General features: G+C 37.3%; 1 pseudogene across 1 annotated transcript in view; it reads left to right on the top strand.

The window, feature by feature from the left end:
• Window positions 1-25,604, top strand: part of LOC308649459 (succinate--CoA ligase [ADP/GDP-forming] subunit alpha, mitochondrial-like) — a 66,995-nt pseudogene extending 41,391 nt beyond the window's left edge. The window contains exon 2 of the transcript in view: window positions 25,281-25,604. The product of the transcript in view is annotated as a succinate--CoA ligase [ADP/GDP-forming] subunit alpha, mitochondrial-like (transcript). The remainder of the gene's footprint in view (window positions 1-25,280) is intronic.
• The last annotated feature ends 1,408 nt before the right edge of the window (window positions 25,605-27,012 follow it).

The following is a 27,012-nucleotide window of genomic DNA, read 5'->3' on the forward strand; positions in this document are numbered from 1 at the left end:
TACAAATGAAGAAATCTAATTTCAATTTTATAGTGTCCTTTCCCACATTCAATAAACATTCAGGCACCTACTTTTTAATCAATGTTCCACCCATAACCCTCACTTTCACCTTCATAAGGGTTCTTCCAGCTTCACATTTTAAAGTTCTCTCATTGAAAATCACAACATATGTTTTAGGGGGTTAACGCTTGAGAAGTACTTCAAATTATAGCTAGAGATATACATGTATTTACATATTTATATATATGAATAGAGAAACAAAAATATTTTATATATAAATTATATAATATATATATATATGTGTGTGTGTGTGTGTGTGTGCACATATATGTGTTTTGTACATAAAAGATGAGAACAAAGCAATCCTATCAGAAGCCCCAAAGACTAAGCCTTCTCTAACTCTCTAGAGTATTGAGTCATTAGGAGCTTTTTAAAGAGAAAATCCCTTTTTCCTTTTTTTTTTTTTATGCTGCACATGGTTGCTTTATGTTCTATTGAGCTAATGCTGAGGTATTTATGAAAGCAGAACATTTGAAAAGTCAGCAATCTAAAGTATTGTATGATGTCTAGACCAAACACAAATGAGTACAAAAGGGCAAAATGGGACAAAGACAATGGTGTTTTAAAACATAATAATGTTGCTAAGATACCAAATAAAATTAAAAAAAAAAAAAAACCACAGGCTGATTCACAAAATGTCTTTTTATGAAGAAAATGAAATTAAATAATTGTTACTTTCCCTTGCATCTTTGTATTTATCTTCTTTATGCATCAGGTTGTTGGTTGTGCTTTCTATGCACCCTTTAGAAATAAAAATCATTTAAGCTTTCATCAAAACTGGCAGTATTTTTCACATGTGAAAATTTCATTATCGGAAAAAGCTTGTGAGAGAGTCACTGAATCCCAAGATTGCAGGATGAAAGGAGATAGTTTACAGGTATTCCCTTATATCCTCATTCCTGATTTTTAAGAAAAACAAAATTGCATGCACTTGAAAGCAATATCCACATAAATCACCCTTTATTCATTCCACAAGTCGGCCAGAAAATAATTGATACCATACAACAAAATTAAGATGCTGAATTTTCTAACATTTCACTTTATAAAATTATTTAATTTTGTTAAATTAAAGGCTCCCTAAATTTTGTCTCTATTACACTGTTCAATCTCTTGAGAGTATAATTTTATTAAACATTTTTAAACAAAATAATCTATAAATAAAAATTATTTTTTAAAGTATTTTTATTTTTATTTTTTTAGTATTTATTTTTCAGTTCTCGGCGGACACAACATCTTTGTATGTGGTGCTGAGGATCGAACCCGGGCCGCACACATGCCAGGCGAGCGCGCTACCGCTTGAGCCACATCCCCAGCCCTAAATAAAAATTATTTTTAAAACCCTATCTTTCCCAGGTAGAAAAACTTGTGAAATCCAAATATAGTTTGTGGTTTTAGCAGTAGTATTGTTCCCATGTTCATTTCTTAGTGTGATGAATGTACCATGAAGATGTTGCCATTAGCCCAAGCTGGGTGAAAGATATACAAAAACTCTTTGTCTTAAAAGTCTTCTGTAAATCTGAAATTATTGATAAGTAAAGGGCTTTTTTAAAAAACTATTCTTTGAATTTCAACTTAAGATGGGCATGTGAAAATGAAAGCCACCTAACATTTTACTTGGAGTCTATTCATAAGCATGCACTCAAGAGAGAACAGGTGTTCTCAATTGACTTCTGACAGCCCATTTTATAGCTCTGGAAACCACACTAAGGCAAAAGGGTCAGGACTCCAGCATGAGCACAATAGATTTGTATTCTCACTCAGAGCACGACCTTTCAAAGTCTCTGCGAATCACCATGTACTTTCAGTCACAGAAAGGAGGGGGAAGCAGTTATTTCTAGGACAAATTTCTCCAAATTACCAAAGCATTTTTAAAGTCACTTGTTATGAAAAATTCATACGTAGAGAACAAGGCAGAACATTGAACTTGCCTGTCCATGTTCACTATACATGGGAATATTTCAAACACACACACATACACACACACACACACACACACACACACACACACACACCCTGGCAGATACATTATATAATCCCTTAATAAACAGTGAAATCTCATTATGTATACCAACATGCAATGGTGTCTACATGTCTGTCCACTGAAGAAACACATGTCAGTTCAAACCCAATGTGAAAACTACTTTTCTTACCAAAAGCCTAAGGAAACCATAACCTCCACTCCATATTAGCACAGAGGTAAGAGACAATGACTCATGAAAATGGGAAAAATGCAAAACTGAGAAAATAAAAAAGTCATATCCTTTTATCTTTTTCAATACTGGGAATCAAATCCAGAGGTGCTCTGCCACCGAGCTATATCCCCAACCCTTATTATTTTTTGAGAGGGGGCTCACTAAGTTGCCCAAGGGGTCTCAAACTTGCAATCCACCTGCCTCAGCCTCATAAATCACTAAGACTACAGGTGTGTTAAAAAAAGCCATATTAATATAAAACTGGATACACTTTGTAGCATTTTAGAAGTAACCCATGGGAGTATTATAGATGATGAAGACTTAAGAGACCAAATCTGAACCTTGAGTAACTGCTAATACAGAAAATGAAGATTCCCTGCAATTAGTAAAAAGGGTTCCAATAACAAGAGGGTACTGATTCCAGCACAAACAATGAGACAAGGACAAAAAAGAGGGTGTAGAGAACCTGAACAACTACCCACAACAGAAACTGGAATGAGAACACAACAGAAACAGTTTCCATGGTGATTACAGACATGAAATTATAAGGCATCAAAGCCTAGTCAGGAGGGGCCAGAAACTAATAGGTGTGTTCCCCGGGAATACCATTTGATATTTTTGTTTATTATAATTATACTTAAATCGTATCATAAAATCTATGCATCTATTCTATGTTCTGGTTCAATCATTCACAATTGATACCTTTGTTGTTTTAAACTTGACTTAAGGAATGCATCTAGCTCTGCATGATCCTTCGTGCTCGCTGGTCAATAGGGTTACACTAACAGAGGCTTCACTCTGTGCCTGGAGGGGTCCATGAGGGCAGGTGGACTTAGCTGACCCATCAACCTTCCTTGAGTGCTACTCTACCTAGCCTTATTTCTGGGTACTACAAACTAAGTGTCATTCATTTGGCTATGTTTTCATTTAAAACTAGTAAATTGCTACCATTTCAATTTTCCTCTATATCCCTTCAAAGGGATAACTAAAAATTGTTGTTTAGGGGCTGGGGATGTGGCTCAAGTGGTAGCGCGCTCGCCTGGCATGCGTGCTGCCCGGGTTCGATCCTCAGCACCACATACAAACAAAGATGTTGTGTCCGCCGAGAACTAAGAAAAAAATAAATAAATATTAAAATTCTCTCTCTCTGTCCCCCTCTCTCTCACTCTCTTTAAAAAAAAAAATTGTTGTTTATTATCTTAGTTTTAAATCCCCAAATCCCCAAATCACAAAGCCCTCTGCAATATCACACATGGAGTCAGAATAGGGACCAATTTTTAGAGTTTATAAAAGCTCTATGCTTTGTTAAGATTTTAACATAAATAATTAAATATTAGTGAAAACAATTATTTTTCAATCTATCAAATCATAAATGTACTACATTCATAGACCACAGTCCATTACACGGATCCCCAGGAGTTCTGAGCATGCACTGAAATAAAATGAGCATTTGTCCATTTTCTTCTCACATTCGTGACTTGAGATTAATTGTAAAAACAATCTGGGCTTCACATGAACTGGCTTCAAATGAGAGGTCAGCAATGAAACAAGCATTTTTAACTAGAAGTCTGCCTTCAATGAACAAGAATAAAAATACTCAATTTTCTAATCCTTTGGAACATTTTTTTAAGATCTAACAGTTCAGTAAAGGCATTTGGCCTGCTTTCCTAGAAGGAAGGCTGGTGTTTAGAAATGAAACCATAGTGGAACTGGGTAATATTTGGGTGAGTGGTAAATTCATGACACTATTCTAGACTGAAACTCACACTTGCCCCAAATATTCCCACATCTTTACAGTCCCCAGGAAGGCAGACCTTTTAGGAGGGATAAAGTGGAGGAGAAAAAAATGAGGCATCTTTACACTCAACCAGTAGATTTGTGAGTTTTTTGAATGGCTAGTATGTGCTTGGCACTGGGCTACGAGGAAATGGGGCTGGGAAAAATAACATGGTGCTTTCCCACCTGGAGTTAATGCCTCATTAGAGAGACAGTAAGAAACCAAATATTTAATTTGCCCTGATATCTGATAGAAAAGAAGAATTTGAGAAGGTAGAGTCGGCCTGCACAAGAGGTTCAATTAGGGAGATGAGACAAATAAAGGAAAACAATATTCATTTCCTTCAATAACAACAGCAAAAATGCTGTTTGGAGTGATCAATCTGTAATAGAACATTTTTTCACATGCATTAGCCCATTTAGTTTTCATAATTTTTAATCATTTCAATTATTCAGACTAGAAAGTAGAAAACTGTTGCTTAGAGAATCAGGGGACTAAGTCCCACCCGCGATGAGCATTTCATACATCTCAGCGCATTGAGAAGGGTGTGCTGGACTGCCTAGATAGACGTCATGTGTAAAAAAAAAAGCCAGACCCAGGAGACTTCTCCATGACCAGGACAAGACTCTCCTTAAGTAACCTGGGAAGTGTGAGATTAGGCTTCCCTCTGGGAAATGTCCCACCCCACAGTTCTAGAAACCCAAGCAAAGTAGAAGCATGTCTAAAGAATGTACTTCATCAAAAAGGTAACATTATTTAAAAATCTGATCTTATTTCACAATAAAAAATAAAAATTTGCAACAAAATAAAGCAGGTAACAAATCTTCTTTTATTAAATATTTCTTCAAGGAAAATCAACCAAATTAATGGGACTAAGACAGCTTCTTAGATCTACCATCACATTTGAAATGTGAATTTTTCTTTCTCCAACCACCTCTTCCAAAATTATAGCATTAAATGAGACTGGTAAGTAACTGAATAACCTTTGGGTTTTTCTTTCCTTCTCATTAAACTGTCATGCTGCACACATCTCAGTAATGCTATCTGTATTCTCTTTATCGAATGCAGCTCTATAAAATCGAAATACAATGTAAAAAATGACCTGAAGCGAGAATCTGTGGTTTGGCTATAAAAGAGATGGCTGTGCTTGGCATGCAGTTACACCCCCAGCCGTGTGGTTCCCACTCTAGAGAGCTTTGCAGGACTGCAATGCAGCCGGGGGGGTGGAAGTAAAAGGAAGGGGGTGGGACCAAGAGAGGTTGCAATTTCCTCGTGTGCATTGAGCCTGAGCATTTTCTATTTCAACTGAATATGAAAAATCATGGCCTCGTTTTAAAGACTTAAGAAAAAGAAAACAGTTGAAAACCAAATGCTTGCTCTCTGCTGCAGCAGTTCTCCTGGCAGGCTGTAATTTGTCGGGGGTAGATAACAGAAATGCAGTTATGTTTGTATAATCCATGGGCTGTTTATCAGCTATGTAAAGCCTAGAAATATAGGTGTCAGCAAATCTTTCTGTCTGGAAAAGAAATGTTTCAAACCTGGAAAAAAGACAAAGAGAAATCCCCACCATTTATACATAAAATTCAGTTTCATTTCATTTCTTTGTGGGTAATTCTGCAGCAGAGAGATGTGGTTAATACAGGGAAAGAATCTATGAGGCAGTAGGCACATTTCATATCATATGTGGAACTTGAATACGCCTTTTTCAGGAGGACAATATTTCCATTCATGTCCTGACATATCTTTAGCCCATAATTTGAAGACAAACACCACAAATGACAACTCTAAGTGTATCTCTCCTTTTATATAAGGGTAGCAACAACCAGAAGCCTTTGAGGGGAAAAAAGGTATTTGCAATCAAGGCAGGTAGTGATTTGATGCATTCATTTTTTTCTTGTTATTCTTGGCTTTTCTGGAAGAATCAAGTCCTCAGTAAAATATCACCCTTATCTGATGGTATTAAACAAGCATTTACTAGTTTTGTAGTGAGAAATAATGTACAGAGATATAAATGTGATAGGCTCCTTAAGAACCATGTAAAGCAAACTGAAAATTGCTTCTTTATTCACAGATTTCAGTATTTACTTCTGAGTTTCCATTTTCTACCTTGCATGTTTTACTCTGAGATATAATCTAGCTCCATCTTTTCAATGTCATTATGTCAGTCTCCGACTGAATCAACAACAATGAATATAGAGCTTATTTAGTAATAAACAGAGAGTACATGCACAGACTACAAAAACACCATATAAATATATCTCAAAACAGTAGCATTTAAATTTCCATTTCAGCATATCTTGCAACCAAACTGCATAACACTAAAGAGACTGAAGTGAAATGACATTTCAGACCAGGGTTTCCCTGCGTGACTTCCATCCAAATCAGCATCTGCACCATTTAAATGAGAAGAGGAAAGCACATAAATCATAATCTTTTTCTCCTGTTTAAACACGCCTTACTTCTATTTCCCTTTCTGAAACCTCAAGTGACCATCAAAAGTGAATTCTGTCACCAGCAGTCAGCCACACAAATGGCAAAACATTCTAGCTTTTTGTCTTATTACTCTTTGGGGAAATACTTGCTCCCTGGACTCATACTGACCAATTTTATCAGGCTTCTAAAAATATTGAGGTGCTTCTTCACAGGATCCTTGTCAAGATTTGATGAAGCAATTTCCATAAAGAACATTGTATCACACCTGGCATGTAGTGAGCACGATTAGCACAACAGCAGTGGTGGGTGGGATGAGAGCTGGTGATGGAGAGGAAGCAAGTGGACATATTTGAGTGAATCTCATTTAGGGCCTGTTAGGGCAAGCTGTAACCACTTGCCTATCAATGCCAGGAACAGATTTTTGATGCCTACATTAAGGGCATGGCTGGGAAGAATATATACTATGCCACGGAATAGGGCATGATCCAAGGATAGACTGGTAATGGAATGACAGGAATGAGTCTAGGGGACTCATGTGGGCTGCACAGACCAACTCCAGTCCAGCCAGGGCAGAAGCTACACTGTCACTGAGTAGTTCTAGGAACCCAAGGAATTCCAGATATGGGAAAAAGCTGCAGTGGATTGCTACTTCAACTGCTGCTTCTTTGCTATCTGCTGGAGGAAATCAGGGTCCAGGCAAAGAGCAGTCCTATTGCACTCCTAAGTCTACATCAGTGAAACAATGACACAGAGCCCATCAATCTCTTATTTATTCCTACTGTTCACCAAAAGTGTTGCACAACATAATTTGTGAACATTACCTAGTAAGTCTATTCCTTGATTACAGAGTTGGAGCAAGGGTCCATTTTAGCTCCTATCATGTTGACCATACCCCTGTGGAATATTTCATTTCTAAGTCTGATTCTCCCTTATTAGATTTGTTTTCTTTTAAATTGTCACTGATTTGTGGCAATCATCTATTATTTTACGCTGACTTTTTTTGAACCCAGATTCTCATTCAACAAGAATCAAATCTAGGGGCTGGGGATGTGGCTCAAGCGGTAGCGCGCTCGCCTGGCATGCGTGCGGCCTGGGTTCGATCCTCAGCACCACATACCAACAAAGATGTTGTGTCCGCCGAGAACTAAAAAATAAATATTAAAAATTCTCTCTCTCTCTCTCTCTCTCTCTCTCTCTCTCTCTCTCTCTCTCTCCCCTCTCTCACTCTCTCTTTAAAAAAAAAAAAAGAATCAAATCTAACGTTTACTAACCATATATTATGTGCCATGCCTATATAAGATTATGGGGACCAGAAGAGAGATAGCTAATCCCCATCATCAAGGAGCAACAGCCTAATGAGGAAGACAAATATAACTTTATTAATCACAATATGATATAAAAATCCAGGAATGTGGCTCAATGGTACAGCACTTGCCTAGCATGCACGAGGCTTTGGTTTAATTGCCCAGTACTGCAAAAAATATATATAGACAGATATGCACATATAATTATATATAACTATATATGAATATAGTTAAACATATATACATAAAGTTAGATTTATTTATCTTAATTCATATATATAATTCTATATGTTATATATAACTAGTTATATATAATACCTATTTATATAATTGTATGTTTGCATGTATATATACAAAGTGCTAAAATGATGGCATGAACAAGTTGTGGAAATACAGAGCTGGATATAATTAATTTCTGCCATCTTCTGTCTAAGATGGTACATAAAATCTCCACAGAGTGTATTTGTGAAACATAATAAAAATTAGATAGCCTTTCGATTAACTACTTCCTTCTGGCATTTTGTTCTTACCCTTTAACCTCATTGCAATTGCCTCCCAGTTCTTTCACTCTTTTATTAATGGAAATGTTTCTCCTTATTATTCAGAAATGTTGTTATAGTTATTTCCACTCTGAAAGATTCTTGAGAACCTCTTTAGCTGATAAAATAATTAACCTTTTAGACTAAGGCAGCCACTTACTGCTAGGCACAACTCTCAGGGATTCTGACAATGTAAAAAAGATAGAGCATCTGGTTTGCATGAATATGTCGTCCATAAAGCCTAGCAAATAACTCTTCATAAGAGTTTATTATAGTTAAGGGATTAAAGATTATAACCTGCATAATCATGCATCTATAACAGCCAAATCTCTTTTTTTTTTTTTTTTTGAGATCCCAAAGAATAGAATTATCACTCAAAACAGCATTGAAGCCCAAGGTCAACACTACAGGAACAGAAGCAGCAGCCATCTGCTCATAGTGATTAAGGATTGCAGAAGATTCTGGGCTATCTGCCCAAGAACTCTCCTTCAACAACCAGGAGACATGGGTTTTAGTAGAGATGTGAAGACAATGCCCTCCTTACATACACCAACTGAGAAAGAAATGAATTAAACGTAAAACCTCAAGAAGTGGGAGACTTGTGGTATAAGCAACTTGGTGATTCATACCCTTGAATTCTTTAGATTGATGTCCTTCTTTCATCCTGTAAACTCTCTGGAATCTGAAGAATAGAATCCAATGACTATGGAAGCCTTCAAGGCTCTTTGTAAACTACCATCAATCTACATTTGCCATTTTGTACCCCGCCTTCCCCATAATAAACCTCCACTCCAACCAGACTGGCATAATCATTGTCTTCAGGTGATGTTCTCACCTTTGCCTCCCATGGAGATGGGATCTTAATCTGAAGTTAGCATGTTTGAACCAAAAATCTGGTTTAAAAAATCTTGATCACTAAAAAGATAAGGGCATGATAACAATAATAGCTGACATTTAGTGATCACTCATGGTATACCAGGCACTTTCTAAATGCTGTACATGTTTTACAATAGCTTTCTGTATATTCCTGGGTTCCATGCTCTAAGAGTCAACCAACTACAGATTGAAAATATTGGGGGGAAAAATTGCGTCTGTACTGAACATATGCAGATTTTTTTGTCATTATTCCCTAAATAATATAGCATAGCAACTATTAGTATAGCATTGGCATTGTATGAAGTATTATAAATAACTTAGAGATGATGTACTCATTTTGTATAAAAGACATCTGCAAATTTTGGTACCTACTGGAGTTTCTGGAACCAATCCCCCATGGATACCAAAGGATGACTATAATGCAATTTATCCTCACAGATGGCCTCTAAGGTAGATAATTTTATTATGCCTATATTAAAGCCAAGAAAATGAGGTCTAATTTGAGTAACTTGCTCAAATTCACATAATGCCTATGTGGCAGAACCAAAATTTGACTTCATGCTAATTATTATATGCTATATATTATATACATGCTATATATTTATATATATATATATACACACACATATATATAATCTTAATGGTTTAGGTTTTCCTGGATAAAATATTTGATTAAAAGTCAAGAAAAGGGATATGCTTATTACTTTCAATAATTTTGAATTACTTGCTTTATGCAATTGAAAATCAAAAAATAAAAACTTTCCTACCAAATATATTTTTTTAAAGAGCAAAAAAAGTAAGTAATGCTTTGTCTTAAATCACAATAAAGTTCAAAGACTCAGATCAAAATTTTCTCCCAAAGTCTGGAAGAAACACATTCTGACTGAGAGATTTACTGTGGATTTACCTCATTTGGCAAATGTCTTAATCTGGAGGAAATTTATTATTTTAGAAGACTTTTCACTAGAAGAAAAGACTTAATCCTACTATACTATGTGTTGCCTCTAATGATTCTAAACATGAGTCCTAATGATTGACTTACTAAGTGAATATTTCACATACTTGTTCCTAAGTTACACAATGAGATAATATACACATGTTAAAATGATCTTTATGACCAGTGTTTATTAAGACATAAAAAGCCTTTTACTATAGTATTAAGTTAAAAACAATGCAAGATTGTATATGTGGTAAAAAATATGTGTTTGGGAATATATATTCAAAGGAAATAGGCTACAAGAAAATGTTACAATCATTTTAATAAAACAGTGGTCTTTGTGGGATGTCATTTTTGGTTCTTTATTTTTCTTTGTGTTCTTGTGTATTTCTAATTTTGTAGGATAAAAATACGTATAATTGCAATTAAAGAAAGTAAAAAATTGTTAATGTTAGAAGTATATGTGAACAAGAAAGTCATTAGCAATCCAAGTTCTGTTTCTATGCGCAACTCTTTGAAGGAACATTTTACCATCTAGTTAAGAAAATTCTCTTTGAACCACACACCAGATGTAAGTTTACCTTTATGAGACCTTTCAGAATTTTATAGACAGCCACTAATCCAGAATAATAAAGAAAATCAGACATTCTTTCTCAGGGGGGAGGGGCTTTTTTTCTTTAATTTAGAAGAAATAAAATGGGCTTTGGACTTCATTTGAATCCTGGCTTAAATACTTCAGCAAATTAGTTAATCTCTCTGAGCCTTGGTTTTCCCACACGTAAAAAGAAGTTGCTGTTAGAATTAAATTCAATAATATAAGTCAAGTGGCTAGCTCAGGAGACGGCAGCCCCAGTCGACATCTGACCGCAACTGCAAGGCTAGTTTCCTGTCCCTTGTCGGCCCTTAAGCCTGGTACAGCATCCATAATTAGCAAGAAAACACAAGTGAATTTCAAATAGGAACCATGTTTTGGATTCACCTCAAGAACTAGTGGCTCCAAATTGAGGGATACAGAAAATCATATACTATTTTCCAGTCAGCATTATCTTTATTGTTCTCATCATATAAAATGATTCTAGTTCTTAATGAGCATATAACTTTCTGAAGGAGAATGAAAAATGATATTACTTGATTTAAAACACATTTCTCATAAAATAGCTCATTAAATTTACTCACCTTGCTTATTTTCTGTCTTTCTGTCTGATTCTTCTTCTCTATGCCTGACTTTCCTTCTTTCTATATTGCTTTATCTCAGTATTGTGGACATATGGACAGTGCAATAGTTACTTGTTAAACACCCAAGATGATAAGCATTTCCTTATAACTGGGTAATATATTAGGTACAACTTGATCCATAATGTTAAAATGTTACTACATTAAGAAATATATCAAAGAAAACTTTCTTCTATTTGGCATAAGAGATTGATTATCAGAATAGACTATGAGTGTCTTGAGATGTCTATAACACGTAGTTTTTTACTTGCAAACATTTATAATCTTGGCTTCATCTCCTGACATTCAAATTTTCCTTAGCAGTATTTGGATAGTTCATAACTTAGTTGTTTTAACCAGGTATTGCAGATCATACAGTCCTTGTCTAGTATGGGTGACAGAACAGTAGAATTAATCAAGCATCACTGAGACTTTATCATAAGAATGAGCTTTATGAGCATTCACTATTCTTATATTTGTGAACTTGGCAACTCCTCTCTTCACCTTACTATCTCCCACTTCTTTTCCAGGGTTTAGAGTAAATAACTCCTCTTCTGGGAGGCTTTTCTGAACACTTTCCACTGCTACTGTTCCTGCAACTCACTGTCTTGGATGAAGTTGGGTCTCTCTATATTCTCTCTGCACTAGATTTTTACTTTATACCATTATCACAATAGTGTCTCCACTTAGGGTCTGTCTATCTGAATAAGCTGCACCTCCCTTGAGATACCCACCTTGTTTCATCTTTATACCTCAGATCCTCCCATGGTATCTGACCAAGGAAGCTGTTTAATAAATAATTATTGGATAAATTAATGAATGAAACTTTCACATGGTGCTAGTCAAGACATTAGGGTCTACACTTTCAGCTCTAGCCTGAATCTCAATGCTCCATTTAAAATCAAACTGTATTCATTGTATGTTTCAGTAAACATGCAATAAATGTCAAAGGACACTTTTCAGCTTCTGGTAAATATCGACACTAAAGTAAGCAAAGTTTGGCTGCTGTTCACACAGACATGTGTGTTACCCAAGAATACTTAGAACTGCAAGATTGGCAGCAGACAAATGCTTTTCAAATCCAGAGATTTGTAAGCTACTACTTTGCATGTGTTTTTTTTTTTACAGAGTTTACTGTGAGAATTGATGGAATGTTCAAGCATAATAGGCCCTATTTCTGATAGTTATCAGAAAACTCATATCCAATAAAGATAGAGCACATTGTAAGACATGAGCAAAATTAAAATCAGAAGAATTTTTCAGTGTGCTTAAAAAGAATATAAAACAGAAATTCCTCTAGTGAATCTGGGTCAGATCCTCAAAGTAGCCCTAAATCCCATAACAATAAACAAGCCCAGATAGCCACAAGACCAAGTTTTATGGAGCACAGTGAGTTTTGTGAGTTGATAGAATGCCCACTGTGGGGTGGCCTCTAGTTTTATACATTAATAATGGGGTAATTCAGGTTACTCTACTTACCTTCTAAAGTCAAAACAAACAGCTTCATTCTGGGACAGGAACCAGGCATGGAGTCCAGTGGGCAGCTTCAAATCTTGCCATGTGATAAAAAAGAAATGACAAGAACACAAGAGTGGAAAGAAAACCTTCAAACTCTCCCTAGTGCAGACACCCAGCAATTAATAAAAAGCAACACCAAAGATTTTGAGATGATACTACAGGCTTTTTCCTAACTTAGTTCAACAAATAATTATAGACTTTATGTCAGGGCACTGAACATTGTTCTAATGAATAAGACAGGCATGTCTTTGCTGAGTTTGCAAAGCATCTTCTGAAATACAAAATAGCAGCATTAGTTTCTCAGGAGTAGTTGTAAATGTTCTTTACCCTTTTATCATTAGTGAAATGCTGTAAATGACGTGTCATGTGTACCAGTCACTCAGTAAGCCCTCCTAAGATTTGAATTAGACTCCATAGCCACAAATTACTATAACACAAGTGGCAAGTTAGACCCAAATGATAAAGATTAGGGAATTCAGAAAGGACGATGCTCAGGTTGTTGCAGTGCAAGGTTCTTGTATCACAGAACTTGGACTTAAGCAGAGCATAAAATAATACAGACTTAAAAAAAAAAACAGGGAATGCAGATGTTTTCTAATAAGCCGTCAGTAAGTGGGTTGGACTGAAGCAGAGAAGACCAGCAAGGATGCAAGGAAAGATGGAATTAGAAAGGTAGGCCAGCTCCTCAAAGGCCCAATGCTATGTATCAAGTGGAAAAGAAAGTTGGAGAAATCCTTGCAATAAAAAGAGTAATCTGGGGCTGGGGTTGTGGCTCAATGGCAGAGTACTTGCCTTGCATGTGTGAGGCACTGGGTTCAATCCTCAGCACCACATAAATAAAAAAATAAATAAATAAAGATGTACTTAAAAAAAAAAGTAATCTGGTAAATGGCTCCTAAAATCTGGTTTGAGAATGAAGCCAGCCAGCTTAATCAGAATCGCCTGAAGCATTGTGAATCCTGCACTTCCCAGGTCCCTGTTTTCTAGAAATTTCAATTCTACAAGCCTAAGAGAGTATTTATGTATATATTATGTATGTAATACACATATATATTTATAAAATATATTTTAACTGGTACTTAGAGTGATCTACTACATGATTCTGAGACATGGCCATATTTGGGAAGCAAGGATAAAGAAAATGAAGTGAAGCCTTTGAATTATTGGTTTGGGGAAAGTGATGAGGGCCAGGCCCAGGGAGTTTGGATTGGCCTGACCTGAAAGGTAGACAGGTCACTCAGTTAAGTCAAAACTATAAGGTCTAATTGACATCTGGAAATGTTTGTGGGAACTTTTGACCCCTAAAAGTATATTGCTCTTATGCCATATGAACTAGTTGACCCCTGAAAGTACATTATTCTTACGTTGCTGCACTCCATGTTTAGAATAAAAAGGGTATTGTGCCTGGACTCTAAATGCATCTCAAAAATACATCTGGACATCTTGGCTCCATCTGTTCTCTGCTACACCCATCCCATAAAGAGAAGGCAAGTTCCTCGAAGGCAGAGAACTTGTTCCCTGCTGCATTGCAGCCCCTATAATGATGTTAGCACTAGCTAAGCAAGTTTTGTTTTTTATGAATGAATAAAAACAGCCTTTTGGATCCCTGAAAAAAAAAGACATCCGTGGAGCTTTTCAAATCTTGTCTAAAACATCCTGCCAGGTGAAAACTGGGAAGATTCAGCTGTGCCCACCAAGGAATCCAATTGTTTTTATATACTGTAAAAGTTTCCAAGGTAAGAGGAGATCTGGGAGAAACTTCTTTAAAGCAAATGATGAGACAAGGAACAAAGGCCAGCAAGGGTAGCAAAATCCTTAGAGCAATCTAATTTCAGCCTGATGCTCAAGCATTTGCCATCTGCCAACATCATGCCTTGGGGCTACAGCGGGTGACCTAATGTCTACAAGAGCATTTCCAGATCATTTCCAAAATCCCTTCTCTTTCCACTTAAGAGTTCTAGAAATCTGTAGAGACCATCTCTAAATTCCCAAAGTTTAGTATTTAGGAGTTGGTAGAACTTAAATCTTTATTTTTCTGAAAGTGGACAAGACTTCAAAGGCTATATAATCAATTATTACTTCTTAAGTTTGGGTTTTAAAAATCGCCTTTTAACTTGGCATAATCAGTTGACCATTAAGTAATCTGACTAGTTTCTTCATTAATACCCTTTAAGTACATCAATCTGACTTTAAAAGAGGAAAACTGAGGCCCAGAGATGTAATGCCCTGGGGTCACCTGGTTTGTTTTAGGGCATCACTGAAATTAAGCTCTTTATATCGAAGAGTAAACTCTACTATACGAGGCTGCCTCTCAAAACAAACAAAAAGAAAAAATCTCAAGATTTAATGTATGTTAAGCCTCATACTTTTTATCACATAGGAATTTTTCCTTCTATTACCAAGAAGAGACTGTACAATGAGAAACTAGGTTTAGATTTTTGTAGGTGAAAGTCTTAATTTTAAATAATTCCATTTTACCATAAGAGAAATTAAATTGATTGATACAAGAATAAAGCATAAAACACAAAAATAAATTAGATTTAGTTTTTCCAGTACAAGTTTCTAATAGAGAGTCCCTAGGAAGCAGGGAAACCATCTCCCCCTGCAGGTAGAAGTATTTTTATTACTGGAATTTTTTAGAATCACTGGAGCATGATGACAATGAAAAAGCAGAACAACCTGTTTTACTCTTGCCTTTAAATTCTCTCGGTGATGCACTCCTGACCTGAGGACAGCAGCTATGCCACTGCTCTTGGTAGGGTACTTCAGAGGGCCATGATGGGAGAAGTGCTTAGATATACTACAATGACACAAATTAGTGCCACAAATACGTCAGTAGGGATGGAATAATATTTGAGAAACAGGAAATATTTAAGATCTTAGGGTACAAAATGGGTAGCAATTAACTAAGAGCAGTTCAGAATATGTCTTGGTGACGTGATCAGGTGAGAGAGCTCTAATATGGCACACGAAAATCCCAGAGACCAAGTGAAAAACCATTCTGGAAGCTACTCTTCAACCTCCTGAAACCAAAGGAATTGTCCTTCAGTGTCTCCATTAGGATCAGACCCTGGTTTGCTGGCAGCATCCATTAATTGATGAGTAAATTATTAATCAATAGATTAGCATAAAAATTAGGCAGTGCATGTAAATACTACAAAATAATCAATGAAACTGAAAAATGACTCAAAAATGTGGCATGGAGGAAGTTCCCCTACTCGCCTCACCCAGCCTCTTCCACTCCTAACTGTGCCAATCAGAATACAAATCTGTATCATCCATTCTTTCCAAGATCCATCCTATGTGTAGAGAAAACATTTAAGACTCCAGAGTTGGGGGGCATCCTTTGACCTGGATTAATAGATGAGTTTCTTTTCTTATTCCAAGCTCAGCTTCTAACCCTCATCTGAGGAAAACAATGATCTTCACAAACAGGGAATTGGTTTGGAGCAATATATTCCTCCATATTATAGTCAAGGATTCCACTGTCATATCCAGGATATTTGGGGCAATGCTAAGTACTGTACCACCCTCTCTCAGAGAGTCACCATGTGCGTCATTCACATCATAGGCTTTAAGAAATTATATGTTAAAAAAAAACATGTTTAACTTTGCTTTACCAGGTGTTTTTATAAAATCAATAGAGTACAAAACTCTTTTGCCTATTAGTATCAATATATCTGGGAACCAGCACTCTATATTCATAACAAAGTGGGTCAAGGAATTTACCTGCCTATTCTAAGTATCTTCTGAAAGAAAACAATCCTATGCAGTAGCAAGTACTTGTATATGGTTATATGAATAAAAAAATTATTTAAATTATAGAAGTCTAAAACAAAAACTAAGCTAAATGATGGTCAAACTTGGAAGTAGAAAGCCTTTGTTGCATTATGTGTTCGTGTATATGCTAAATTGAATAGAATGATGTTATAACATTTGCTTGATTCAACTTGTATGTACTTCACATGCATGTGGTTATGAAAAGCCTTTGAGCATTCAGTTGCTCACCTCAAAATTTTCCCCCTAAGAATCCTCTTTCTTTTTCTGGTTATGAACTATTAAAAGATTAAAAGTGGGTTTTACTTTAATTCTCAATTTAAGTCAATGACAGTTTTCCATTGGTTGGATTTGGAGCACCTCCACTTGCAAATAAAGACACACATTGTTTCAAATGTATGCGAACATTTAATAATGTTTTAAAGTTTTAAAAATTCATGTACATCAATTTAATTAGTATGCAGTTTAACACATTTCTAACCACCTGTTATTCTGACACTACATTTAGTAGATGTTATATCCAAGGCCAATTAGGCCCCTTCATATGAGAAGGGCGTGGGAAGTGATAGATTACTGTTGCCATGTAAGAGGAAAACAACCTATTCATTACTAGCAATTTACAGCCTATTTTTTTCTGGCACTTATAATTTTTTTGTCAAATTCATTCTTTTGCCCTTTATAACAGCCTTCTTTAGTGGACTTTCTCTTGTTGGGGGCTGTTAGTTACAGGATGACCTAAAATCAGATGTCATTAGCTGATAAGGAATTCATCTCCTTTCAGGACTTAGAAAAATTACCAGATAATGATTTGAGACAGAGAGTTTTTAAATATCCTAACCATATATCTCAATTCCATATTAACTTAAGTGATTAATTTTCTGTGATGGTATAGCATCCTGAGCTATCAAACATAATGTTCACAGAGTACATAAATCATGGTTTACAGTATTCTCATAAGTATGATGGATAGTGAACATTTTAAGAATCAATAAACTGGCAAAAATGTATCTAGGATTAGAAATATGGGAGATGACACATGACTCACTCGTTCTTATATGTTATTTAAATTTCGGTAGTCTTTTAATTATAAATACCATTCTGGTTTTTTAATCCACTTGTTTTTTATCATTATGGAGTCATAGAAAATAGATTCAAACAGGGAAGCTATTTCTGCACTTTAATGTGATGTCAACTTGCAAATAACAGGTGTAGTATGATTTATCCAGAGAAAACAATATTTTAGGTAGAACAGTATAAAATGATACATAGCGCTTCCTGGGAGAAAACCAAGATTGAAGATTAAAGGTAAAGTCTGGTAACACGGAATAGATCAAGATTTTGCTAAGCAGAACAGAGATGTTATAACAATGAAAGGTTTCCTCTCAAACTTCTCAACTGTAATGATACTTTCTGTTTTTTACTCTTTAGCCTAATTCACACATTCTACTGTTACCTTATGAATAACTCATTGATTCTTTTGGATTGATTTTTATGACTTTTTGATTTGGTTTCACCTCTTTTTTTCTTATATACTTTAGTCCCACTTTTATTCTTCCTGTTGGGACCTAGGAATTAAACATTTCAATTTCAGAAGGACTTCAGACTCTCCGCTTACCCCCCTTTCCACGATGAGTAAATTGCTTGCATTGTGCAATGGCTGCTCCTTCCCTGTAGCACATTTTGCAAAGGCAGAATTTTGAGCGACAGTCCTTTAATCTGACGTGTGCTGGAATGGAGCTTCTAAAAATGCAGTGTTGGGAAAGAGGATCTCAAGGTAAGTACAGGATCATATTGTTTGCTTTCCCACACCCCCAGACAGCACTGGGGAAATGCAGAATTATCTGAGGATGAGCATTGAGACAAAAGGTGAGAAATAGCCTGGCTCATATTCATAACATGTGTAGCTCCTGAGTCCCCAAGCACCAGGCTGATCTGGCCAGCAGGCAAGGTGGGAAACAACAGTGCTGTATGTCCACAGATAGCTCGCATCTTGATTCTTTATCTGGTATCCAAGAACTGGCCCTGAGACAGGGTGCTTCATCTTAGGAAACAGGCTCTGGGAAATTTAACAGAATTTGAAATACTACTTTCCTGAGTTTAGCATTTAATTGGTTTCCTTTCAGAGTTTTAACCAAAAGATGCTTCAGTTTATTCAGCAGCAGAGAGCACAGTGCTTGAGAAAGAATCCTATGATATCCTGAATGCAGGATTCATTTATAAAAACATCCTTTTGGGGTACAAGATTAGTATTAGATAAGGCAGTGAAAAAACACTATTTTATAACACTAGCTTTTCATTTCTTTATTCAATAGTCACATATTCTGAGTTTATCACATAATAGGCAATTGCTTTACACTGAACACGGAAGAAAAGCTTAAGACACCATCCCTCCTCTCAAGGAACCCAGAATCTGGGAGGAAAGTAGCCCCCCCCCAAAAAAATACTTTGAAATACAAGTAATAAGTGCAGAGACTCAAAAAAAAAGGAACTGTCAATGTTCAAGGTCCAACTATTCTGCCAGAAAACATGAATTTAAACTGAGTGCTAATGAATGAGTAAAAGTTTTCCAGGAGAAAAGGAAACATGTTTCAAGAAAGAAAAAAAAAAGTGCAGGTGCACAAACCTGCAAGAACCTAGAAGTCCTAGGAGTAGTTGAAGAAAAGATCCCTAAAACCATCATGGGGAATGTTTGAGGATGAAAATACAGCAAGAAGTAAAAGGGAAGGGCAGGAAGAGGGCAGATGAAATGCTCCCTACATTAAACATAGTTTGACCATTGCTAGCTCTTTTGTGGAAGTTCTCCCCTACTCCTCCTGGTGGTGATGCGAAGACACCCTACTTCCAGCCTCAGTGGTGGACAAGGAAGCCAGGCCTCTACTGTCAGAGTGCTCCAGACACCTGAACCATGTGATAGGCTCAAGGGCAGATGAATGGCCCACCCTGGGACAATCAGAATCCCCCTAAGGGTTATCAACAGGCCCAGTTTCATGCACATGACCTGTTGATTTCAACGTTCCTGTCCTTAGAATGGTCCTGGGCTTGGTTTAAAACTCTGCTGCTGCCATTTTTTTTTTTAATGTTTAATAACTTCATCTTAGAAGTAGTGTTTTGTAAGCGAAGTCCAATCAGACAAAGAGGCAAGCACATGGGCAGAGGGAAGGCCCACTCCACTACAATTCAGCATTTGTGATGCACCTTGCATACAGCATCCCGAGAGATCAACTTTTTTTTTTTTAATTTGTTATATATGACAGCAGAATGCACTACAATTCTACAATACAATGCACTACAAAAATTGTGCACATATAGAGCACAATTTTTCAAGTCACTGGTTGTACACAAAGTATTTTCACACCATTCATGTCTTCATACACGTACTTAGGGTGATGATGTCCATCACATTCCACCATCTTTTCTACACCCATGCCCCCTCTCTACCCCTCTCTCCCCTTTGCCCTATCTAGAGTTCATCTAATCCTCCCATGCCCCCACCAACCACATTATGAATCAGCATCCTTAAATCAGAGAAAACATTTGGCATTTGGTTTTGGGAGATTGGCTAACTTTACTTAGCATTATCTTCTCCAACTCCATCCATTTACCTGCAAATGTCATAATTTTATTCTCTTTTAGTGCTGAATAATATTCCATTGTGTATATATAGCACACTTCCTTTATCCATTCATCTACTGAAGAGCATCTAGGTTGGTTCCACAGTTTAGCTATTGTGAATTGTGCTGCTATAAACATTGATGTATACTGTAGTATACTGTTTTTAAGTCCTTTGGGAGTGGGATAGCTGGGTCAAATGGTGGTTCCATTCCCAGTTTTCCAAGGAATCTCCATACTGCTTTCCATATTGAGATCCACTTTTTGTGGCAGTTCCACAAGGCTCAGAGTAAGTAGAAATTAAGTGTGTTCCATCAAAACCTGAATAAATGGGGGGAGGCAGAGATGACAGTCCCAAGAGGTCATGTTTTCCATTTAAACCAGAACTTGATTCTAACACAGAATGAAGGCAATAATGTTTTTAAAAATAAGACCAAATAACTTTATCATATTCTTTCTTATTCATGTTACTTCCTTATATTAAACAAACTTGTCAAAAATGGTGACATGGAAGAAAAGGGAAAGATAGGGCAACCCAGCTGCTTTTCCAGTCAGTTCTTCCTTACTCACCAGCAAGTTAAAGAGCGTTAGTAGAATTGAGTGAACTAAGAAGTGAAGTGGAGCCAGGGGTCATGATGCACACCTGTACTTCCATGACTCAGAGGCTGAGGTAGGAGGATCACAAAGTGGAGACCAGCCTCAGCAATGCAGATACTCAGCAACTTAGCAAGACCTTGCCTTAAAATTAAAGAAGTCTGGGAGTGTAGCTCAATGGTACAATGCCTCTGAGTTCAATCCCCAGTACCAAAAGAGGAAAAGAAGTAAAATGTGAACAGTCAACTTAGATTTGTGCACTGTTTCCACTCTTCTAATAAGAATAGAATGTGTGTGCATATATAAAGCAAAAATTGTGTGATTTTGGTGATTCTGTGTATAAATTAAATGTTCTCGTATTCACATGGAAAAACTGGCATTGCACAACATAAAAAGGAATGGTAAGACATGGCTATCAGGAAGGTTGCTTTATTTCCTGGTAGGACCCTAAGTTAGGAAGACAATATGAGCAGGCTGCATGTGATCACCCTCCCCTGGCCAGGTGGAGGAACTCATTTGTATAGTAAGAGAGTCTGAAGCCAAAGTAAAGAGAAACAGCTGAGAACAACAGAACACGGAGAACTGCCATCACCATTTGAGCTCCTGAGTGTGGCCAGACCCAAAATTAACTGTGCACCTGTCCCTCCTTGTTACAAAAGCCAACAAATTCTTTTTTCCTTTTCTCCTTCTTTTGGGGAGGAGGAAAGTTGAAATAATTTGAGTAGGATTCCTGTCACTTGTTATCAGAGTACTGACTAAGACAACCTTGGATGTTAAGTATATCCTTATTAATCAGGGAGTTCTTAAGAGGCTTCAGAGACCAAGAAGAAAAGTGATCTGGATTTTAGTTAGTTTTTATAATTTTAAACTATCAAATGTTTATTTTATGTTTTAAAAATTTATAAAATATATAAATAATATTTGGGAAGAAAAGAATATCAATAAAACGTGTGTACTTCCCACTCATTTTAAAAATATTTACCAGTTTAAAAAATACACACACACACAGACACATACTAGTCCCTTGAATGGCCCCATAAGGCCTTCCCAAATTCCATCCCTGCCTATCCCCATCCACTCACCCCAAGGTAACCACTCTCCCAACTTTTGGGATTGCCCTTTACTGAACTTCCATATAATTTTGTACCTCTTTTCTAGTGGACAGTGGAAGTAGACTTAGAGGAGGGCAGTTTTGAAGCTAGGAGGCTTGCTGGGAAAACAGTGTAAGTTCCAGTTTAGATGACCATCATTTGTGTAGCCACCACATCACATTTAGGCAAATAAAATTTTGGCAACAGATCAATCTGTAAAGTGGCCTTTATTTTCCCACAGTCCCAGGAGCTCATGCTTTCCATTCAAACCAGAACTTGTTCCCAACACAGGAAAAAAAAAGGCAAAAAAGCATTTTTGCCTTTTTATTTAATAATCATGAGCAACTTTTACTCAATAAGAGCAAGAATAAAAATCTTTACCACAACATGACCCAGGGACTAACACACAGAAATGAGTTTGGGGCTGGAGTAGGGGCCACAAAAGACAGTGGGTTTGTGAGCTGCCTCAGCATCGACAGCCAAAAGGGATTAGAAAAGAAGAGCCGGAGGAATAAAGGAGAAAGGAGCCAGGAATTAATTCCATGTCTGGTGCTACCTTATCCTCCCTGACATGTAAAAGATCTACATGACCCAGAATGTGTTGCCTCTGACTTCAGTTATGACTGTCTTTCTCCATCCATCAAACTAATTTTAAATGAATCACAGGAACAAAAAAAAAAAAAAAAAAGGAATATTTGGCCCAGAGCAATTAATCTCTAATTATAAAACTTTGCGCAGTATGGCACTTAGTTGGAGATATGTAGGAGTTCCTAGTGTATAAACGGAACCTTCTGTTCACATCTTCACATTCTTCCTGGCTCATAAAATAAGAACTTCTTCTCTACCAGAAACATTGCCTAGACACTGTAAGAATCAGGACCTTATTCACTGGCTCCTCAAAGGAGAAGCAGTTCCATGTTGAGCTGAGGACCTAACATCCATTGCCCACTTTTCCCTGGTGAGTGCATCAGTGGGTTCATGACTGCTCTACCTGAGTGGCCTCACATGTGGATTCTCTGAGCCCAGTAGCTTGGGCCAAGTCTTCAGGAAGATGGCTAGGGAAATATCACTCTGAAGCTCAATCCATTTCTCATGAAGGTTCCACCAGTTAAACATATGGAATAGAATAGGAAGTCCATTTTAATGGAACACCAAAGCACATTCTCTAGTTTTATCCATACTAAAATTTCCTATGTCTATTTCTGTATTCTATTCTGCGTGTCTATTTCTTATATCCATTTCTCAGTTGATTCAGAACTCAGAGGGCAACTGGAATGAACAAATTAGCCCCTTCAAGTCCCAAGAGCCAACATCCCCCAAATTATATCATTTAATTACCATTTGTGAGATTGTCTTATAAGTTATAGAAAGATTTCCCACCTTGAAGAAAATTAAGTGATCCAGTTATATATGTAACATAATTCTGAGAAGTAAAAAAGAGAGATGTAAACTTTTACTATGAAAATCAATCTCCTCCCTAAATTCATAAAGTTCTCCATAAAACTATATTTTTCACCCTCCTGTTTTTCTATAAGGCTTAGCCTTCTCAAATACACTCAGGATTTGTAATGCTCTCCAGACTTCATGTAACAATCTCCAAATACTTAAATCAGCAAAACAAATTTACCCTTGAGCAACCCAGGAGCTGCCAGCATCAATTAAAAATAAGTGATGTAAAACAAATTGATGGAGGATAATTTCAATGCAACATCATTTCAGCTCATATAATGCCTTCCATCTCTAAAAATAAGCAGACCTGAATAACGACAAAAAAATTTCCCTAAGAAACAAACAAACATTTGTTCCATTCAATAAAAACAAATTGCTTTTATGTTATCTGAAAGGGTTCAGTCAAACACAAATATTGGCATTGAAACACAACATTTGAATATTTTGGCAGAAGTGCTTTTAAACCATTCCTTTACATGATTTAATGAAAATGGTACTCCTATTGAAAAAATAATGGAAGAGAAACTTTGCAACATACAATCAAATGAAAGTCAAGCTTTATTATGCTACTAATGGCTCTTATGGGACTTATTCCTTAATGCCCTTGAAATTAAATATTTGAAAAAGACTGGTTTTAAAATAATGTAAGATGACTCTAAGAGCTACAAAATATAATTTTCTACTTTTAAAACCATCATTTCCAAATAAATGAGGAAAAGCTCTTTCTAAATAAGTCATCAGAAATCCTTAAGTACTCATTACTCTTCAGGGCCAGTTCTCCCCACCTTCCCACTCCTAAGTTTAAATTTTCTTTTCATTAGTTCCCATTATGGTTGTTCTAAATCTCCCTATTGCTCAGATCCCAGTGCCACTTTTTCTACCTACTTCCATTGTGATAAACTTTGTTTATTGAATCTAACGGGCTCTGATCTTTTCTCCTCTCCTCCCCCAAAAAATCTGTCTTTATGCATTTTCTTTTACTTCACCACGTTGTGTCCTTTCTATCCCAGATTAACTTTGAGAAGCTTTTCTTTTATTCCATCTTCCCGCTGCCTGTCATTCCTCTCCTGCAAAGGTTGATCGAGGCTTCTCTTTTGTCTTTCCCTGACAAATCACCAGAAATTTGGATCAATTAAAGTCCGGAATTTGTGTCTCTTCAGAAGCCAAGGAGACCATGTGAATGAGGGAAGTGGGCTGGGTTTACAGGGTAACTACTGGGGTTGGAGCTATGCTGTGAACGGAGAGAAGGCACATCATTCCTGGAGAAAATAACATAGTGTTGCCAAGAGGGAATGAAAGGTGGAGCGTGGAGACATATTCCTATAATCCCAGAGGCTTGGAAGGCTGAGGAATGAGGATCCTGAGTTCAAAGCCAGCCTCAGCAACTTAGCAAGACGGAGAGAAGGCACATCATTCCTGGAGAAAATAACATAGTGTTGCCAAGAGGGAATGAAAGGTGGGGCGTGGAGACATATTCCTATAATCCCAGAGGCTTGGAAGGCTGAGGAATGAGGATCCTGAGTTCAAAGCCAGCCTCAGCAACTTAGCAAGGCCCTAAGCAACTCAACAAGACCCTTTCACTAAATAAAAAATAAAAATAAAAAGGGATAAGTGCCCCTGAGTTCAATCCCTGGTACCAAAAGAAAAGATGGAATGAAGTTCCTGTGTCACCAGATCTCCTAGTTTTTCAAGAGAAATCAAATCTTATGTTTTAAATGAACCTCCCAAATTTAAAATGTTTAAAATCAATTTTTTAAAATATTTGAACAATATTTGGGACAATAATGTGTATGTCAATCAAAGCACATCTGGAAGACTAGGGCATGTAGTCTGTTCCTGCTACCTCCATGTGTTCAGTGCCCTATTCCTTACTTGTTTTGCACCCACAAAACTTTTGATGATTTCCGGTCAGACCACTATACTGAAACCCAATGCCACACCCTCTGACTTCTTAATCTTTACCAACCCTAACTTGCCACAGCAATTGACATCAGTGTCTGACACTAATGGCCTACTCACTCTCCGAGCAGTCCCCTCTCTTGGTTTCCATGACATGATATTGACATGGTCCCCCAACTGCCAAGCGCAGAGCCAGCCCAACAATTCTCAAGAAGAAGCGGTTGTGGAGCAGCAGAGCCACCTACTGGGCAGCTGGAGCACAAGCTGCAAGCGCTTTCAACAAAGCACAGGCCAGGGCCCTGAGGATCCCACCATGCCACTGTGGGCTGAAGTGTGAAGGGGCACAGTGGGGCCAGCATTGAGTAGAGCCAGGGAACACCAATCTGTGTTCCAGCAGCAGCCCAGGGAGGATTCCCACTGCAGAAACCATCTCTACACAGCAAAACGTCTCTGAACCCAAGTATCTGCCATCCCATGACCTCAATCTCCTGCTTCTCCAAGAGTACCAAAAACACAAGTGGAGCAGACCTATATGGGATTGCGGGCCTAACTGATAAGTTAGGAATTTTCCAAACACTAATTAGCAGAAATTTGGATCAATAGCATTGGTGCTTTTCCAAACCCTGATTAGCATAAGTTTGGACCAGTAGCATTAGTACTCTTCCAAAACTTAATTATCATAAGTTTGGACCAATAGTGTTGACCCAAGTGTTATATAAACCCCTAGACGAGCACACTCAAGCTGCAACCCCTGTCGGGTCCCCTCTCGCCCTGCAGGAATTCTCTTTCTAATCACACTTGAACAAATTACACTCACTCATCCAGTCTGTGGATTTCATTATTCAAATTCACCAGACAAGAACCCAGAAAGAAAAAATTTGGTAGTGAGCTTATGGAGTCTGCTACAACACTGGAGGGCATAGCCCACCATTAAGAGCCTCAACACATTTCTTGGCTGCAGAACACAGACCCCACAGGCCAGCAGAAATGGAGAAACTCTGGTTTCAGTATTTTCTTTGTTCCCTTCTTTCCTCTCTCACTTCTTTCTCAGCTATTCTTCCTCTTTATCTATACACCCATTCCCTTCTATACTACCTTGGTGACACAGCCTTTCACGTGTGGGAAGTTCACATGGAGAGGATACCTGGACAAAAAACTCCACATAGGCAGCTTCCCAAGGACATTGTTTAAGATAAGCATCAACTGAACTCTGCATGCAAAAAGGGAAAATTGGCAGGGTTTCTGATCTTTGGATGCACTTTATAAAACAGTAGAAGAGAAGTGGAGGTACTTAATTGGTCTGGGTTAGAGTCTGACCTTGGGATTTTTCAAAAACCTCCCCGGTAATTCTAATGTGTACCCAAGTTAAGCACCACCACTGTACATGGAAATAAGTAAGTGGATGACTACTCAAGATTGGTGAGTTCTACCTAATGCAAACTGATACTTTAAGATTCTTCCAGACAAGTGCAACTCCACTTATTTATTGTAGAGTTTCTGAGTTTTACAAAGAGCCCTATATCAATGTATTAGGTAGGAGCATGGGGAAGGGATAGAAAAGGCAGAAAAGTAACCACTCCCAGACTTTCAGACCACCTAACACTCTCACTGAAGCCCATACTATGAGGGGAAACCTGGCCATGTTCTGTTTAAAGGGAGGAACCTAGAGAACCACAAGGGGAACTCAAGACCCTGAAAGAAAAGGTCTCAATCTTGGCCATGCACAGTAGCCTGAGGAACAGACC

Source organism: Spermophilus citellus, assembly GCF_964194105.1.
Source record: "Spermophilus citellus genome assembly, chromosome: 5".
NCBI lineage: Eukaryota > Metazoa > Chordata > Mammalia > Rodentia > Sciuridae > Spermophilus > Spermophilus citellus.